We start from the raw sequence: 15,897 nt of genomic DNA on the forward strand, positions 1-15,897 counted from the left end.
GAACCTGTCCTCTATCAGAGCTTCTTCACAGTGGCACCAAGCCCATCCTTCTCCCCCTTTTATCCCCCCTTTCATCCTACTGGGTTACGTGGAGATCTTTCCTGTGCTCCTTGGTGCCTGAGCTTTCCCACCAGGAAGTATTGTGAGAACTGTTCCATGTGTAGATATATTTGTGAGAGGAGGTGAGTTCCATGTCCTTCTGTTCTGCCATCTGGATTCAACGTCTCGTACTTTTCTACACAGAGGTATGATATGATCCTGGGGTTGTTCGGATACCAAGTGTGCCATCTTCACTGACATCCCTGTTTCTCCCACCTGTTTGCAAAGTGAGAGAGTGGAGACCAGCCACACCAGCTCACCATGCACTGGAAATATGCCTGGTGTGAAAGATGGGCTCAACTGTCAATCTTAGTTAACATTAACTTTAAAAAAATACCCTACATGTAAAATAACTTGGGTATGTAAACCTACGTTTTGAACTGTAAGTGGTGTGAAATCTAAAGTATTTTTAAAAATTGTTTTTAAATATTACCTATAAATTAAATAACACTTCAGGTATATTAAACTGTAGAAACTAAAATCTAAGAGCATTTTTATTGTGGATACTAGAAACTTTAAAATTACATATGTGATCTACATTATACTTCTACTAATTCTTGAGTCAGAGCAAACAACAGGACTGAAAGACTTCCTTTCTTATTTTATAACCTAATCAACCTAACAAGTTGATTTACTTTATCATTTTTTTTTCTTAAATCTTCATATGTAATTTCCTCAGAGCCTCCAACTCAGTGCTCAACAGCTGTACAGCCAGTTGGCTGTAGACAGCTCCTGGAGTTTTTAAGGAGTATTTCTGGGCAGCTTTTGGTAAAGCACTCACTGAAAGGTTAATCAAATCAGGCAGACTTACATGTTGTTTAAACAAATCCCCCTCTTCACTGAAGACTGAACAGATGCATTGGCTCTCCCCAGAGGCTTTTATGCTGTTATCATGTTCACTTTTCTTTAAGGGTATAAGAAGCAGGCCCCCCACTGAAATGTTGTGAAGTAATTAGCCTCCAACTAATTAAAAAAAAAAAAAAAAAAGAAGCAGGCCCATACTCTGAATACTGTGCAATCAACATTTTGTGCCAACTCATGAAACTCCTCTGTACTTCCAGGACCTTACAGATTCTAAATTCTCTCACATCAATATTCATTCCACTTGTGGTTTGTGAGAAGACAGTCAGTTCTATAGGTAAGTTTGTTTAATTAGGTACAAAAGTAGGAACTAAAAAGGCCATACATTGAGAGATTGTCTGTTAAAGATGCAAGTAAGTGCCAGCTGGGTGTATTTTAAAGAGCTTGATAGATTAATGTGTGCAGGAGACCATCAGCTTGTCATTCACGCATGCTGAGAGACTTAACAAGGGCCACATAGTAAGAGATATGTCACGGGAATGTCGACACAGGTCAGGGCCTAGGGCACAGGTGAGGTCGCAGGTGTGGAGCCTCACTTCACAACCGTGACACTGAGTGGTGATTTGCAAGACTAACTCCATGTGACTCCACGTCAAAGACAGGAAGACATCCCATGTAACTAAGTGACGCCCGACCCTTATGGCAATGCTAACAACTCTTGTGACGGGGAAGTCCTAACGTGTTTAATGCACGTGCTCCACCTGTGTTCGGGAATTAAACTGTACAGATTTCATGACTGGAGAACAGATTGGAGCCAATTACAGCTCCCTTTAGGAAGACACCTCAGCAACTGCTGTGGAGGCAAATTCAGTGTCTGAGGGGCACACTGATGGGCCGTAATGTCGGGGCAGGGCTGAACCTCTGTGACAGCACTGGTCTTGAGTACACTAATATCTGTAATATATTAAACATGCTCATATGTCAGTAGCTACTGGTAAGACGATGGTCTCCACTTACATTTTTGTACCTACAACCCGACAGGAAGTGTATTAGAACTGTATCTGGAACAGAAGCAGGAGAGATGTGGGTTTCTGTGGTATTAATGACTCTGGCCAGTTGGTGCCTGTACTGTAATAACTGCTAATGTTCTGAACATAGCTCTGCTGAGGAGTTTATGTCTCACCTTGATAGAAAGTGGCTACCTTCCAGAAATTACTTCCACAGGAGAAAATTCTATTAGAAAATATTTTGCCTTGAGATTACTTAAAATGTGATCAAGCTTAATGCAAACCCTATAAACCATACCAAAAAATGTGTCACAATAAAGGATCACTCAGTTCTAACTGAAGTTAAAAAGTACATTTATTTAGAATGTGGGCAAGATTTCAGTATAAAAGAAAAGAGTATTAGAAATAAAAATAAAATTACAAAATTTTCAAACCTTTAACATCCATAATTTAGAGATAGCAAGGTCTTTATTTGCATCATTTTATTTGCAGCTAAAGTTCCATTAACAGTGTTGTGAAACATTTAAAAACCTGGAAAATGAATCATAAAACCTAATATGGGCTCTTAAAAGTCATATAATATAAAACATAATTTATGTTTCCTCAGAATAAAATTACACACCTTAATAAGATACAACCTATTTAATATATTTGTCTTCCTGCTTAAAAACGCTTGTCCCAAAGAAAGGAGCTGAAAAACAAGGACATCTGAAGGAACAGGGCCGAGGGCAGGTCTGTGCGGCTCCTGGCACCAGTGCAGGTGTGTCAGTTAAATTTATATGTAGCCGTGTTGAGGAAAACAGCTTCCCACAGCAGTGCGGACCAGTGCCAACACTCAACAAGGGCCCCACAATAAGAAGAAGAGCCCCAGGTGCCCAATACCCCGCCATAGAAAACCAGCCACTCCCTTATCCTACAGGGCATGTGCCAGGCCCTGCAGCCCAGGCAACTGCCTGTGGCAGGACGATGCGGCTGCTCTCAGGTTGTAGACGCAAGGAGAGGCCTGCAAGGACACCCACAGATGACTCAGGCAAGCTTTACACCAAGTCTTCCTTCCACAAGGAAAGGCAGCACAGAATGGGCATTCAGATCTCAACATGGAGGGTGGGACAGAGCCTGGAAAGATGTAAGAGCACCTACTCTAGAACAGCCTACAAAATTCAATGGGCCTCTCAATGGTTCTATCACTAACCCTGGCAATAGTGCCCTAACCTGTGGGCTCACGGAGCGCACGCAGCTCTGACACTAACGATGAGAGGGGCCCACCCACCACCTTCCCAAAGGATATGACTTGTAGTCCAGTGTCTGAGTGAGCACTCCAGTGAGAACAAGCTCTGCATTGTGAACATCTGCAAGGAACAAAGACAAAACCTGTCAAACAGACGCACCTGCCTGCACCCACACACACCAACACGCAGCAGAGCAATGAACATACCTAATCCTCTGGCAAAATATTCTTGACACAAGTGAATGTCATTTTCACAGGATATTAAAATTATTTCTGACATACTTTAAGGAAAAGAAAAGCAGCTTCTTGGTTACTGAACCTCATACATGGCATTGATGCATTCAACAGTGTTTCACTTCTGTACACCTTATCCTGCTTATATTCCATGAATTTCTGGAAAGATGGCTGTTTAGACAACACTTTGCCTCCTGCACATTCCATAATTGCTTTCATGGTTGACAGACTTGGGCAGATCCCAGGAGTGATGTAAAAGTATTTCGCCTAAAAATGAAAATACTTGTACTGGTTTCAAAGTGAATTTTCAGTGTGCGGAATTTCTCATTCTACCCAAGAATTTTGACAAAATACCTAATTTCACAGAGCTACCCAGTACTAGACTCCCCTAGTCCCCAACCTAAAGTGGGCCTGGCAAACCCAAACATGACATTTCAGAAATAAGCACTCTCATATGCTAGGTGTGACCTATAATTATTAGAAAGTGACTAGAACTTTAATTCCTGTAAGACATGAAGTATTCTGTGATAAGAGTAAGAATAAGAACATTTTTCACAATTTTTGAAGCTCAAATGGAGTACAAAATGATTTCGATGATTAAAATTTTCTAACTTCCTTACTCTCAAATGTACCAAATGTACCATTTTGTTTAAACTCCTCAAACATTTAGAAAAACAGACTATTTTAGGTAATGTACTCTTAACTCAGTACTGCAAATCTCCTTTGATTCCAAAGTTGGCTCCTTAAAAGTAAAACAAAACAAACAAACAAACAAAAAAACAAAACTGATTATCTCTATTAATCTACTAAGCCACTGTTTGATACAAAAATTTTCCAAACTGTTCTATCTTAGAAACATTTAAACACTGTAGTCTAGAATTATTAGACACATATTCAGTTAATATTTTCTCAAGAATGGTCTCCATTTTCCAGCTGAATATACATTTTATGAGAATAGTATTAATGTAAGTTGTTAAAAGCAAAAAAAAAAAAAAATCTTATAAATTATTCATAGCATACTCTTTGAACCCGGGTTATTTGTAGTGCATCTCTCCCCATATCGATTCTCTTAGACACAGAACACATCCTAGAGGAGGCCTGACTGCACAGGGGGAGTGGGGAGAGCCCAGCTCTCTGGGTGCAAGCTGCCTGCTCCGTCATGGTTGCCCAGATGCAGCAGCTGATCTGAGCTCCAGTCCAGGCGTACCTTGAAAAGCGGAGAAACGTGGGCCCTCTTCAAGGACTCCTCCCAACTGAAGGAGAAAAGCACTTCAGCCTCCCCATCTCGGAGAAGGTAGTTCTGTTTGTCTGAAAAGGAAGACAGCACAGCCTCAGAAAGTGCCTGGCGCTGGGGTGCACCGCGTGTGACTGGCTCCAGGTGCCCCAGTGAGCCAGGTGCTGGCATCCGCCTGTGAAACCTGTGAATGAGTAAGTCTCCCCGATTGTGTTTCATTTACCTTCCTCCCGAAAACAGCCAGCCAGGCCAAAGACACTCTTCCTCATAGATCAGTGTTTCTCAGCTTTCAGGAACAAATGTTCTGACAGCCGTCCATGGACCCTCCTCTCATCCCTGGGCAGCTCCCCACCTCCCCCTCAGCTGTAGCTTCACACTGTTGGGGGGCCACAGCACCCCAACCCAGACCCAGGTGAAGAGTGCCCATGTGGAGGGACAGGCTGGGAACCAGGTTCATGGCCAGCTTGTGCTCACAGGGACCAGTGACTTCAGAGCCACTGGACTCCAACTGAGAGTCGCTTAGCCACATTTTATATATGTACCAAAAACAAGTTCCTTTTATATACATATAAGTACATTAATTTATAAAGAATGGTTTTACCAGATTTTGACGATCTAAGAATTATTAAATAATACGTAATTTGTCAAAAAGTAAAGATCACAAAATGTTTTCATCTTCTTATGAACATATCTCTTTCAGAAAAGAGTTTCATTTCACCATCGTAACCAAACTAATAGTCCAGGGTCGGGCTGAGTCAGATGACATGCTGTAGGGCTGACAGGCCACATGGTGGGTCTGTCACTTGCCCTTCTCTTTTTAAAACAATGCCTTAAAAATGAGAAAACCATTCTCAGCTCAGACTTGACTCCATCAGGTCACTCTGGAGACACTGAGATTTAACAACTGCTAGAAATGCAAGTCCATCAGCCACCAGCAGAAAAAGAAGGCACTATACTAGGTGAAAGAACAGAAGAATTTCTAAAAAATGAAGTTAAAAAATGAACAAAGAAGTACTGTCATGCATGAAGTTACGTACTTGAATGAAGTGATGTATTTGAAATGCTAGTTTCTATAGCATGATGAAGGTTGCTGTGCCTGCTGAAGAGCTGTGAGGGATGACAGGAAGCAGTTTGTGTTTAAGGTGAGAGATGACACTGAAATGAACACAGTAGCTACAACAACCCTGGGTTTCTAAGAGAAGAAGATGATTTATATTAACTTGGTCGGAGTTGTGGCAGGAGTCAGACTTTCCACAGCAGTGCAAAGGGCATGTGTATTCCAGAAAGAAATATCCGATACAATTAGTGTCCCAAACTATATAGATATAAATACAGAATGTCAAAATAACCCTCCCCCATGATAGGAAGCGTCCAGTCTTAAAGCTGTCAGAGCCCAGGCGGGGGCGGTGTGCTGCAGGGGTGGGGGTGCAGGTGTGGCCAACGGGGGCTGACTACATGGGACTCGTCCAGGAAGCTAATGTATTTAGGACATCAGGAGCAGGTGTCTCACTGCTGGAGTACAGACACGGGAAGGGAGAGACGAGCCTGAGCCCTGTGGTGTGGGACTGGAACTGGACAGATAGACACGAGGAGCACCGTGTGAGTCGGCTTGGCATAGGCAGACCCCATGGGCCTGAGCGCCATCAGCTCCCCAGGTCTGCCCTGAGATTGGAACTGGTGGTGGGGTGGGGGGGTCCCTGGGACACGCTGGTGCCAGCACCAGGGCAGAAAAGCTTAAGAGTCTAGGACGCTCTTGTTTTGCCAAAAGCTACCAGGTGGTCACGACTGATGGGAAGAGCAGAGAGGACACTGAAGCCAGCACAACCAGAGGTCACTGGTCACAGCAGGGTGACGTGGGAACAGTGACAGCCCCATGGACGAGAAAGCAGCACCAGGTGAGAGCAGGCAGAGTGGAGAAGGGACCACATGGACACCACCGAAGGACCACTTGACAGATGCAGGGTTCTTTGTCAACCACCCCACCCCTGGGAGGAGGGGCCCCCACATGGCCCTGCCCTTGAGGGTGTGGAGCAAATGGAACCGTGGACCCAGTCTCTCAGCCCTTCCGGGTGCTTCCCCGTGGGGAAGGCTGTGGAGTCCCCACAAAGAGGAGGCTTCCACGTCTTCAGGCCTCCTGCATCCACAGAGGGGCCCTTGGCCGCTCTCCTTCCTGTACCCCTTTCATAACTCATGATGCCTCTCCCCCAAGCCCAGGCACCACTCTGCTTCTGTCTTTGTAAATTGGCCTGTTCTGGACATCTCTTATAAGTGGACATGTAAAAATGTGTCCTTCTGTGTCTGCTTCTGTCACTGATCATTGTGTGTTCAAGGTCCATCCATGATGTAAGGTGTGTCAGAACTCCACTCCTTTTCATGGTGAGTCATACACCACTGTGTGCATGAACCACATACTACTGACCCACCCATCCGTCCATCCACCCACACACCCACCCACCCACTCACCTATCCATCCACTCATCTATCCATCTATCCACCCACCCATCCATCCATAAATCCACCCATCCACCATGCATCCATCCATCCACTGACCAATCCATCATCCACCCATCCACCGATCCAACCACACTGACCCATCCATTGTCCATCCTTCTCTCTATCCATCCATCCACCCACCCACCATCACAGTCTGAAGTCACAGAGGCTGGGGGAACTGGGAGGGGAAGGGGGAGGCTGGGTCCCGCACTTTGTGCAGCTGAGCTGATGCCAGAGCTCCTTCCTGGTCCCAGATAAGCAATAGTTGAATTCCCATGTCCTCTGAGGTGGGATTGTGTTTGCACCCCGGCACCTCCTCCAGGGAGACTTTCTTGGTGGCTCAGACAGTAAAGAATCAGCCTGCAATGCAGGAGACCCGGGTTTGACTCCTGGGCCAGGAAGATCCCCTGGAGGAGAAAATGGCACCCCACTGTAGTACTCTCACCTGGGAAATCCCATGGACAGAGGAGCCTTGCAGGCTACAGTCCATGGGGTCACAGAGAGTTGACACAGCTGAAGCAACTGAGAACACAGGCACACACTCACAACTCTCCCCTGTAGTGCTTCTCCTGAGTGGATCAGGGATTTTATGGGGTGGAGAGAAGCCTGGGTGGGAGGCAGTCATTGTGGAGGATGTAGAGGAGTCAACGCTGGGGGCCCTGTCTGTGGGGAGGGGGCACCCAACTGACAGTGGTTCTGTCACTGGCACATGTTAGCCAGGGGTTGGATGCTGGACTGGGTAGAGAACACACCTGGGCCCAGTTGATCGCAGGAGCAGGGGCCCACCTGGAGGGGACAGATGGCCCCCGCCTTCCTGTACATGCACTTGAAGGGCACTCATATTCCTGGATTTTCTGCTCCCAGGCTGGTCCTCCCAAGAGGGCAAGAGGCTGTCAAGCACAGCTCTTGCCTTGTGTAATTGCTTCCTCCTGGGAAGTCCCGAGTTGTTGGAATCCTCCTCAGAGGATATGATGGGCAGAGAGCCAGGGCTGGAATGTGGGCAAACCTCATTCCTGCTTGCATCAGGTGCCTGCAGCCTGGCTTTAAGAGCTCACACCCAGAGGAGGGAGAGAGCAGGAGGGGGTCCACCATAGCCCGGGAGTCCTGCAGGACTGGGGTCCCTCTGCTCTGAGGGTCCCTTGGTGCCGGGGTCCCTCTGTTCTCCATCCCTCCAGGGCAGGGTCTCACCATCCTGGGGGGCCTTGGTGCTGGGGTCTCAAGTGGTATGGCTGCCATGGAGACCTGGGCTGTATGTAGCTGCAGTAGCACTTAATTTAATCCTTGTAGAGGTGGATGGCAAGTGCCTGTGTGTAGCTGACAATATTCATATGAGTCTTTGCTTTTTCTTTTAATTTGGATTGGGGGGGTTGTGACTTCCTTTCCCATTCTTTATCATTACATTGTTTTCTTTTTCCATCATGACTCTTGTGTAGAGAACACAGTACCATTTTCTGCTACTAGTTTATGTTAATATTAGTTTTTGCTTTTGCTTTTAATTTGGATAGAGAGAATCTATTATTTTCTTTCCCATTTTTTATCCTTATTTTTTTTTTCTTTTTCCATTATGACTCTTTGTAGAGGACACAGTACATTTTCTGTTACAAATTAATGTTATGGATTCCCTGGTGGCTCAGTTGGTAAAGAATCTGCTTGCAATGTGGGTGACATGGGTTCGATTCCTGGGTTGGGAAGACCTCCTGGAGAAGGGAATGGCAACCCACTCCAGTAATCTTGCCTGGATAATTCCATGGACAGAGGGGTCTGGTGGGCTACAGTCCATCAGATAGAAAAGACTTGAAAACAACTGAGCAACTTTCACTTTTCAATTTATGTTAAAGTTATTTTTAACTTTTTCCTGTCTTATTTGTGTGGTGGACAGATGTTTCTTCCTTTCATTCCCCCTACCTTGATTCCTTCTTGCCTTTCCTAGAGCTGTTTGTGGGGTGGGCACAGACCTCTGTGGCTCTTGTGTGTCCTCATGTCCAAGGGTCCAGCTTGGGTGTCGTGGAGCCCAGGCTGTTGAACCCACAGGGAGCTTCCACCCAGGGACTGCCTGAGAAGAGGGTGAGGCTGGACTCTGCAGGAACAGCCACCCCAAGATCACAATCTGGACCCGGGCTCTGTGCTCCACGTGACCAGTGACCCTGGAGACCCTGTTCCCAGAAGCAAGGCTTCAACCCCAGCAGCACCAACACTGTTGATTTCACAGTGGACAATGTGGCCCTCAGTTGGGTGTCCTCAGTACGTGCCCAGGCCTGAGCAGGGGGCTGCGTTCTGTGCCCAGCACAGGTGACCGACCTCTGTGTGCAGGTGCTGAGCATCACGAAGCAGCTGGATGCCCACGTGAGGACCTTCGGATGGCGCACACAGAGGAGGGCGCCAAGAGGAACCTGCACTCTGGCCACATGGTGTACACGACGGCCCTCATGGAGGTGGGGGGGGACAGGGGGTCTGCCAGCCAGGGACACCCACGTCTGGTCCAAGCAGGAAGGGTGGGCCTCTGAGGGGATGGGCACGTGTCCACTCAGATGGACATATGGTCACTCCAGGCAGGAGAGGCAGACCTCTAAGGGGACAACACAGGTTCACTCCAGTTAGAAGATGCTGACCTCTAAGGGAATGGACACTCATCCACTCAGATGGACACACAGTCACTCCAGGCAGGAGAGGCTGACCTTTAAGGGGACAACACAGGTCCACTCCAGGTGGGAGAGGGCTGACCTCTGGCATCAGTCATTCAGAATTCCCGACCAACATGCATTTCTGAACTCACACCTGTAACCCTGGCCTCTGGGGTGTCTCCCAGAATTTGGCTAAACCAGACCCTGATATGTCTTTTCCTGTGTCCAGTTTTGGGGTGTCCAGTCCATTCTCTCAGCTGCTGGACAAGTCACTTAATCTTTCACTCTGGCCTCGGACTCCGGTGCCCCCACCACAGAACCTAACGACCCTTGGGGTCTGGTGGTTCCATCCTGGGCCTCAGTGTGCATGTACCCTGCTGGCCTCGCACAGTCACTGCAGTACAGACGTCACACAATATTATAAGCAGTGCTATCTGCTGCTATGCACACACACACACATCCATGCACACACAGACCCTGAACACATGCACAGATGCTGTACCTACTGGAGTGTGTACATACACACACAAACACCAGAGCAATGCCACGGCTCCCCACTGCTACTCAGGCGCCATGCTTTATGTCTTTATGTTTTTGTGTGTCAGGACCCCCCAACCCATCTGTAGAGTGGCTGTGCTGGGGGAGGTCCCCACCCACGCCCCTCTGTCTCTCACTACAAGGCCCTTCTCCTCCATCCCTGCCCAAAACGCCCTCATGGAGATCTCAGAGTGGCTGGAGAACCACTCCCAGGAGGTGGTTATCCTGGAGTGCAGGAACTTCGAGGGAATGATGGAGGACCTGCACGAGTACCTGATGGGCTGCATCAAGAACATCTTTGGGGACATGCTGTGTCCCCATGGGTTAAGCAGGGGCCACAGGCTCCCCATGCTCTTGGCAGCGGGGACAGTGGGAGCACTAGGCTTCACTGTAATCAGACTATCCTCTCGCTGCGTGAGGCTGATTCAGGCAGCAGGTGATGCTGCTCACAGAACCCCAGTAATCCACCCACCACTGTCTCCACTCAAACACTCCAATAAACAGCCCATCACTGGTCACAGTCACCCCCAATAATCCACCCTGCCCGGTCTCTATTCAGACACCCTCAAAATCCATCAATCATGCCTCAAGATGCCCCAGTAATCCACCCACCATTTCCTATCAGAAACCCCAATAATCCACCCACCTCTGTTTCCACTCAGGCACCCCAATAATCGACCCATCACAACTGAAGACACCCAAGCAATCTACCCACCACTGTCTCCACTCAAACGCCCCAAAAATCTACCAATCACTGCTCAAGACACCCCAATAACCCACCTATCACTGTCTCCACTCAGACACCCCAGTAATCTATCCACTAGTCTCTCTACTCAGACATGCCAATAATCCACCCATGACTGTCTCTTCTCACAGAAAACCCAATAACCAGCCCATCACTGCTCATAGACCCTCCAATAATCCAGACATCACTGTAGCTTCTCAACCACCACCAATAACTGACACATTGTGTTACAAGGCACCCCAACAACCCCTGTGAACATGTCTCATGGGCACTTGGGTGATTCTCCCCCCAGGAGATGCTGACTCTGCGCCAGCTGTGGTCCCAGGGCCAGCAGGTCATCCTGTCGTACAAGGACGAGGCATCCATGAGTCAGCATGCAGAACTGTGGCCCAGTATCCCCTACTGGTGGGGGAACCAAGTGAAGCCCCGAGGCCTTGTCCACTACCTGGAGCACATGAAGAGTGGCAGCCAGCCAGGTGAGTGCCACCTTCACACCAGGACACCTGGTCATACACATGTCCTAGCGCATGGGGCTGGCTTTGTGTTCAAGTGGAGAAATGGAACGGGATGTATTAGGGGACATTATTCTGTTCACCACATGGGGACCAGGGCGTGGACATCCTTGGGGACGTTGCTGTGTCCACCACAGGGGGTCAGGATGTAGACAGGACCTGAACATCCATGTGGACATTATTGTGTCCACCACACGGGGTCAGGACGTGGACATCTCTGGGGTCACTGTCCAGCCCGCCTACCCTCTGTAACAGGAGAAATTCATGAGTCAACACCCCTGTGAGCCCCTGCTGTCTGAACTTTGGTCTCTGTCAGACATCTGAATCTCTGACTGCTGTGGAGGCCAGAGTCTGGGTGGGTGATGATACAGCTTGGTGACTGTGTGGGCAGGTGACCCCATGGGTTACTGGTCACATGGGCGAGAGGCACTGTGGGTTGGTGATGGTGTGGGTGGGTGACCATGTGGGTGGGTGACCAGTTTGAGTTGCTGACTTCAGGGTGTGTTACCATGTGAGTTGCTGACCCAGTGAGTGGGTGATCACGTGGGCTGGTGATGGTGTGTATCGGTAATCATGTGGACAGGTGACCACATGACCTCGCAGGTTAGTGACCCCATGGGTGGGTGACCACGTGGGTTGGTGGCTACTTGGAGGGATCACCGCACGGGGTAGTGACCCCCTGGGTGGGTGACCATGTGAGTTGGTGACCACATGGTTTGGTTGGCCACATCACTCCGTGGGTTAGAGACTGCACATGTGCGCATGGGTGTGGGGCCAGTGCCCGGGGTCGGCTGCCGGCTGTACCAAAACCATCGCAGGTGACTTCATCTGGGCCTACGGGTTTGTTGGCAACGTCATCAGGTTGAACCAGAAGCTGCTTCGGGGCTGACAGACGGCGCTTGTGTGGAGCTGGGCATCGCGTAGGCTGCATCTCAGTACGTCCTGTGATGTTAAAGGCCTGAACTGGAAGCCGCCATGGGGCTGATGGACTGCACGCTGAGGAACTGGGCATTGCAGAGGCCGCTCCTCGTTCGCATCCTGTGACGTCACTGGGCTGAACCGGAAGCTGCTTCGGGGCTGACTGACGGCCTGTGGGTGGAGCTGCGTATCGCGGAGGCTGCATCTCAGTCACGTCCTGTGACGTCACCAGCCTAAACCGGAAGCCGCTTCGGGGCTGACGGCCAGCGCATTTAGGAGCTGGGCCTTGCGGAGGCTTCTCACTCCTGTCCTGTGAGGCTGGTCATCCGTCCGCCTGGCCACTGAATGTGGGTGACTGCAGAGATGGGGCCAGGTGGCGGGGTCCATGGTCTCCTCGGTCCTCCGTGTGTCTCTCGGCGAATGCAGGGTGTGAGGTGATGATTAAAGGTCAGTGCGTGATTTGTACAATCACATCCTCAGGGAAACACACATGGTTCTCAGGTCTGTGGCTTCCCCGTGGAAAAGGCTGGGGTGGCCTCTCCCCCTGGGCACTGAGAGCAGCAGACAGTGACCCCCAGCTGGAGAGGCAGGGGAGGTACTATGACATAGTGTCCATAGCAGGGGACTGAGGCCTTTGCGAGCCCACTGAGAAATCTCTATTATTAGATAAAGGGCTTCCCTGGTGGCTCACCTAAGAAGGCCTTCTTATCTCTCCTTGCTAGTCTTTGGAACTCTGCATTCAGGTGTCTATATCTTTCCATGTCTGCTTTGCCTTTCTCTTCTCATCTATTCGTAAGACCTCCTCAGACAACCACGTTGCCTTTTTGCAGTTCTTATTCTTGTGGATGGTTTTGATCACCACCTCCTGTACAATGTTAGGAACTTCCATCCATAGTCTTCTGGTACTCTGTGTGCCAGATCTAACCCTTGAATCTATTTGTCACTTCCTATGTATACTCACAAGGGATTTGAATAAAGCAAAGAAACAGAGGAACACAATAGACTGGGAAAGACTAGAGATCTCTTCAAGAAATTTAGAAATGCCAAGGGAACATTTCATGCAAAGACAGGCACAATAAAGGACTAAATGTTATGGGCCTAACTAAAACAGAAGAGATTAAGAAGAGGTAGCAAGAATACACAGAAGAACTGTAAAAAAAGATCTTAATAATCTGGATAACCACAATGGTGTGATCACTCACCTAGAGCCAGACATCCTGGAGAGCAAAGTCACGTGGGCCTTAGGAAGCAGCAGTACGAACAAAGCTAGTGGAGGTGATAAATTCCAGCTGAGCTCTTTCAAATCCTAAAAGATGGTGCTGTTAAAGTGGTGCACCCAATAGGCCATCCAGTTTGAAAAATTTGGCAGTGGCCACAGGACTGGAAAAGGTCAGTTTTCATTTCAATTCCAAAGAAGGGCAATGCCAAACAATGTTAAAACTACCACACGACTGCAGTTATTTCACAAGGTAATGCTCAAAATCTTTCAAGCTAGGCTTCAACAGTATGTGACCTGAGAACTTCACAGACCCATATTCAAACAGTTGATTCTAAATGCACAGTGATACCACAAAGATGGTCAAGGTAAAGACACACAATGTGAATTTATTTATGTCTAAGTCAGTGAAACAAAATAGTCACTGCAAGGTACAAACTTTTTAGCTTGAAAAATCTTATATTTGAATATAAAATATCTTGCTGATATTGAAAAATATGTTTTAAAATGAAATTCACTCTTAATTGTCAATTATTTTGAGCCTATGGAAAAAAGAGAATAAAATTACATTCATCGGGACTGCTTCAGTTAAGTTCAGTCACTGAGTCGTGTCCAACTCTTTTCATCGGGTGCTGCTTAAACTTTCACAGATGTTTTTTCTTAAAAATTCCCTTACAGTTTTACAGTCTTAATTAGATACAAAATTATCAGTATATTTTATACTATATTTTCTGGACATTTTCATTTCCTTTAATTTATGAGTATAAATAGAATGTTTTTCTATTGAGTGAGTATTAAAAGTTACTCCTCTCTCTTGAGTGGAACACACTGTTTATACTACTGCTTGGAGACATTTTATTGCCTAAAACCGTTTATAATTCATCTCTACAATCTAGGTTTTTTGTTTTTTTTTTTGCTTTGTTTAAGCTGAGAATTTTCTCATCTATTTTTCATATGTTCAGAGTTTCTCTTAGGAATATGTGTCTGCTGTTGTTCACTTGCACAGTCGTGTCCAACTCTTTGCCTTCTCATGGACTGTAAGCCCACCAGTCTCTTCTATTCACGGGGATTCTCCAGGCAAGAATGCTGGAGTGGGTTGCCATGCTCTTCTGCAGGGGATCTTCCTGACCCACAGATGGAATTTGCATCTGCTACAGCTCCTGCATTGCAGGTGAATTCTTTACCGCTGAGTGAAAATAGATCTTGTATACATGAAACCCACTTTAATTATGAAGATTCATAATCAGTGAAAAGCAAAGATGGAGAAGCCCAAAGAAGCATTTATAGTTTACCAATTAATAAGGAAAAAAACCCTTCATTTCAATTTGCCTTTATTCATTTTTCAATTAATTTTTCATTGAGGGATAATTGCTTTCCAGAATTTTGTTGTTTTCTGTCAAACTTCAAGATAACAGTCTTTCTTAACTCATAGTCTCTCTTCAATATCATCTTATCTGTGTAAATAACTTCTTTTAACATTTCTTACAGACAAGGTATCAGCTGAGAATGAATTCCCCAATTTTTTGTTCATATGAGAATATCCCCTACTCCTTTGTTTTTGAAGGATAATATTCCTGGATGTATAAGTTAATTTCAGTAGTTTTTTTTTTTTAAACATTTGATTTATTGACATGTTGTACCTGTACCATGAATTTACTAGTTAAGCTGTATAATTCATTGATTTGTAACTTATTCATAGGTTGAATAACCATAACCACATCCTCATTCTAGAATATTTTCATCACTCCAATGGGAAACACTCTCCAGTTGGCAGACATTTTCCATTTCCCCCTTCATATGGGCCCTTGCATTCACTCCTCTATTTTTGGTCTTTAGATAATTACCTCATCTGGGTCATACGCATTCACACAAACAGAATAATGCAATATACAGCCTTTTGATCCTGGCTTCTTTTCATTAACATAATCATTTCAGAGCTCTAGCACGTTATAGCTTATATAAGAACTCCGTTCATTTGATGGCCAAATAATTTTGCATTGCATGTTTTATTTATTCGATCACCAGTTGATGGACATTTGAGTTATTTCAACTTTTTTCCTTTTTTTAGTTTATTTCTTTTTAAACTTTTTTAAATTTAATAATTTAAAATTTTTAAATTTAATGGCTTTTTCTGCATCTATTTAGGTTATCATATGATTTTTAGCTTTCCTTTGGTTAATATCATCTGTCACAGTGATTGATTTGCGAATATTGAAGAATCCTTGCATCCCTGGAATAAAGCCAACTTGATC

The 15,897-nt window shown here is 46.4% G+C and overlaps 1 pseudogene; it reads left to right on the forward strand.

Annotated features, from left to right (window-relative positions):
* Positions 1-1,439: 1,439 nt before the first annotated feature.
* Positions 1,440-12,400, forward strand: LOC133052183 (PI-PLC X domain-containing protein 1-like; annotated as a pseudogene).
* The last annotated feature ends 3,497 nt before the right edge of the window (positions 12,401-15,897 follow it).

The sequence above is a fragment of the Dama dama genome, chromosome X (assembly GCF_033118175.1).
Source record: "Dama dama isolate Ldn47 chromosome X, ASM3311817v1, whole genome shotgun sequence".
Classification (NCBI taxonomy): Eukaryota; Metazoa; Chordata; class Mammalia; order Artiodactyla; family Cervidae; genus Dama; species Dama dama.